Genomic DNA, 4,877 nt, shown 5'->3' with positions numbered 1-4,877 from the left:
TGTAGTGGGAATTTGGACACTGGTTAGTGATTAGAATTGATTTGAGGAAATGTTTATTAGATCCTAAAGTCTCTGACCTAATCAACAAATTAATCTTGTGGATTCATAAAATACTGACATTATTTGTATATAGTGGAAAGTAGTTGGAGGAAGTAGGTGACTGAGGGCATGCCTTGTGTTGGGAAAACGGAGGAGAATGGAAAAGGAATAGGCCGGACTCGATTATCAACAGGCAAGGACTGTTTATTGAGGAACAGCGAGAGGCACCGACCTTCCCGTGGGATTGGAGGTTATGTGTGAGGGTGAATTTGGGACCAGGCTTATATGGGATCTGAGCAAGGAGGCAGGTTAATGGAAGAGCCACTAGGTCGGGGAAGTTAGGCTTTTCCATTTGGCCCACAAAGGGTTGTTTACAGCTGGGCCTAGCTGAGGTGTCCTGCCTGCATATCAAAGTAGGTTCCCATATTGAGGTTTTGCCTGGTGCTTGCTATCAAAGCAGGTTTGTATATTGAAGTTTCTGCCCGGTGTCTGTATGGGCCTGAGGCAATAGGGTAAGGGTCAATCCTTCATATTCCATCTTTGGATACATAGAAAGAATGGGCCTAGATGGGAGAGGCAAGTCCTTCACCTTGGAAAGATGTTTTATCCCAGGGTCTTCCAAAGAAATGAGCCACTTTTCTCTACCACCTGCTTCCCACAATGACCTGGAAACAACAGTAGGCCGACCATGGGCTGCAACAACCAAAACTGTGAACCAAAATAAACATTTTCTCTCCTAAAATTACTTCTCATATATTTTTCATAGTGGTGAAAACTGATTAACAGGTAAAGAATTCAATTTTGTTGCCTGGAGAATTTTATAATTTTGGATTACAGAAACAATGTTCTTTCCTTCTGTGCTCGCAGTGGATGGCTTATTTCTCTCCTTCTCAAATAAGACCTCATTCATGGTCTGAAGAAATGTTAACACACTAAACAGGTTTCTTTTTTTTTTTTTATTCCAATTTCTTTATTTCCTCATTTCTTCATTTCACCATTTTTTAAATTGTAAAGGTGATGTACAGAGGGGTTACAGTTACGTAAATAAGGCAATAAGTACATTTCTTTTAGAACAGAATTACCCCTCCCTCATTTTCTCCTGCTTTTCTCCCCCAACTTTCCTCCCCCTTCCCCCAAGTTGTAGAGTTCATTTCCAATGTAGGGTCTAGTGAGTATCATTGTTGCATTGATTCACCCTTTTAAACAGGTTTCTTAACAAGTACCTAATTATAGTAACCTTGGTAGGCACATTGACTGAGTTTCAACACTGAAGAAACCAGTGTTTAACTGAGACCTTCTATTTGGTATAACAAAACTGCCAATTTACCAGAAAGAAATTATAAAGAAAATAGTAAGGTCTTTTTTTCTGTGTTCTTCATCTTCTAATTAAATAAGTCTGTTTTTCTGATATCCTTTCCTGATATCATAATTTACATTAATTAAAATGCACTCAACTGAAAAAATTTAAAATTATGAGTATATGCCATACTTCAATCAGGGTTCAGTGTACGTCATCTCATTTAAGCTCTGTATTAATCAGGGATGTCTATCTTCCTGGCCACAGTAAGTCAGGGGGTACATGTGGTAGCCAAGATAGTCCAGTCAAAGATAAACCAGGAGATTATGACCCTGAGGCTTTCAGCAACCATCTTGTGAAGTCAGAGAAAACAGCCAACTCAGTAGAAGATAAGACAATAGCTCAAGAGAAACCAAGTTGTGATGACACAATTGAGTCTTTGAATCTAATCCTGTGTGGGATATTATCTTTTCTTCTTTAAGCTTGTTTAAATTGGCATTTCTGTCCAATTCAGCATTTTCGGCTTCTGGACAGATTATCAATTAAAACTTGAAAGTCATTCAAATTCACCTAAATAATTTTAGAGGTGAAAAGGATATTTATTTTTGTTGAATTTAATTTTATTCATGATATGAACCCTCAGACCAATTTAGCTTCAAAGACAATTTAGATAGCCTTTTTTCTAGTTATTTCCAGGAGCTGTACTGTCTGGTGTTGTTTGGAAATGCAAAATAAATTTGTTGGCACCAAATATTAATCTTTTTAGAAATTCCTATAATAAGTTTAGTTTTGTGATTGTAACGGTTAATTTTTCCATGATTTTCTGAACTGGGAAGATTTGCTTATGTCAGTAGTAGGCCTCATATTAACCTTTTCTTCACACTAAATGTGTACAGCAGAAAAATGTATGTTTGATCAGAAAAGAGTATGTTTAATCAGAAAAAAGTGTATGTGTTGTAACTTGTTTTGAGAAAAAGGTTAAATCTAAGTAATTGTAGCTTATAGAGTTCACAAGTATTCTTGTTTTCTTTTCTTTTTAAAATTAGTATATATGCTGGTTGCTGGTGTCTCATGGCTCTAATCTTCCCTGCCTCCCTCCCTCCCTCCCTCCCTCCCTCCCTCCCTCCCTCCCTCCCTCCCTCCCTCCCTCCCTCCTTTCCTTCCTTCTCCTTGAAAATGGGTGTTTTCTCTTCCCATGATGGAGGATCCAGGGCACCTGTTGCTAAGGCATTTTATAACTTTGTCATGTGCTCCTGCCAGAGTTTTGTGTCTTACAAGGTCTCAGTTTCATTCTTACTGATTTTCAACCTTTCCCTACAGTCACTCATCTCAGAATGCAGCTTGTCAGCTATTACTTTGTTTCTTCTTTGTATTGAGGGGACCAATGGCTACTATTGTAATTTTAAATATCCCATCCTTATTTGCTTGTCAAAATCATGTCTTGTTTTTACATCACAAACTGTTTTTTTATAAGATGTATATGTATGTCCACCTATAAACATACATTTATTCCTGTTATTGAAATAGTTTTCTTTCATGACTGTTTGCTCTTTCTGTAAAATCTTGTGGGTTTTGACAAGCACAGTCATGTGACTATCCCTACAATCAATATTGGTTTAACTTTTTTGTCTCTCTGTTGTTTGTTGTACCCCTTTGTAAACACTCAAGCACTAACCTTTTATAATTTTTCATTCATATGCAGTCATTCATGTATTCATGGTATCCACAGCTCCTTTTTATGGATGATAGTCCATTATATAAATGTTGCACCACTATTTACATAGCTAACCATTACTCCCTACTTTGTGTGTTTTATCCTTAGCTCTCCATTGTTTTGTTTTGTTTATTTGCATGAAGTTGAGTTTCTTCTTAGGTTTAATGATCTTGTGTTTTTCATGAAGTCTTAACCTTGTAAAACTAAACAGCCCCGTGCCTGTGACTGAGTATACTTCCTTGGAGGGGACAGGTGGCCAACTATTTTCTTAAAGTCAGTACAGTGTCAATTTCTGTAGCTCTTCTCTGCAGTGGAATTAAGTCTCTTAAGAAAAGAATCCTTTAACACCTGTAAAACAACATTTTTCTTCTTGAAGAGACACTCAAAGGGTAATCAGAATTCACACAAAATTTAGTCAAAAGGGTTAAAAGAGTTACATATAAATTATTTTTTAAAATGTAAAATTATTTTTCATGTTTTATTAAAAAGTCTTTAGTAAAGATTCTGCACGGGGGCTTTTACGGATTTTAAATGTTACTCTTAATGACACAGAGTCTCACAATGTAGTACAGGTCAGTGCTGGGCTTACAGTAATGTATCACCATGGTTGGTGAAGGATTGACCCTCACCCTATTGCTTCAGGCCCATAGAGACACCAGGCAGAACCTTAATATTAGAACCTGCTTTGATATGCAGGCACTAGGCAAAACCTCAATATGGGAATCTACTTTGATATGCAGTTAGGACATCTTACCCAGGCCCAGCTGTTCACAACCCTTTGTTGGCCTAGTGGAAAAGCCCCAACTACCTAGTACTGCTTCCTAGTGGTGCTTTCACTAACCTCTGCCGCCTTGCTCAGACCCCATATAAGCCTGGTCCCAAATTCACCCCCTTGCACAACCTCCAATCCTGAGGGAAGGTCTGTGCTCCTAGCTTTTCCTCAATAAACAGTCCTCGCCTATTGATGATTGAGTCCGGCCTATTCCTTTTCTGTTCTCCTTCATTTTCCAAACATATAGTGTGGGAGTCCTGGAAGAAGAAAAGCACCTGGAGTGACTGGGTCCCTCCACCTGCCTCCTGGTTACCTTTCATCGAGCCTTTTTCCTTCTCTTTCCGAGGCCGTCCTCTATTGGGAGCTCAGAGCCCACCGAGCTTACTTTGGGCAAAACAGCTGCCTGAACAGACCTCTTGGCCTTTGCCTCTGTAAGCAGTGCATGCCTTGTGGACAGCCACCCCACGTGGCTTGGCCTCCTGTGTAAAAACCCAGAAAAGGCCTCATCTTCCACTGTTCTCTCTCCTTCACCTGTCCCGGGACTCTGATCTCCAGACAGGAGGCTCTTCGTCATTTGACCGATTCCACCCACCACCCAAAAGCCTTCAGGAGAAGGTAACCAGTGGTATCGGGGAAGGAGACACACCAACATGGACCTTAGGACTCCAGGGGTCCCCCACCTTCCTGTCTGTAGGGTCCCCAGAGGCTCCAGGAGTCTCATCTGTTCCTGACCCTCTGACACCCTTCAATTAGGACCTTTGGGGACGCCCTCTCCTAATTATTGGCATCCTTCCGTTTGCCTTTCCAAAGCCTCGGGGATGTCTAAGGCCGCGGGACAGGTTCCGTAGTCCTACCAAATTTCCCAAATTGTCTCCCAGAGGCACCCCATTGGCATGCCTGTGGTCTAACCTTAAGACTCTTGGCTGACTGATTTACAGTAAAAGAAAACTAACTTGTTTGCCTACCACAATCTGACCTTAGTAAAACATGGCCATGTTTAGCCTGAGTTCGGAACTGTTGATTTTACTCTTCAGTAAGAGTAAAATCTAAACACT

The sequence above is a fragment of the Perognathus longimembris genome, chromosome 11 (genome assembly GCF_023159225.1).
Source record: "Perognathus longimembris pacificus isolate PPM17 chromosome 11, ASM2315922v1, whole genome shotgun sequence".
Lineage (NCBI taxonomy): Eukaryota > Metazoa > Chordata > Mammalia > Rodentia > Heteromyidae > Perognathus > Perognathus longimembris.
This window is presented reverse-complemented; position numbering follows the sequence as displayed.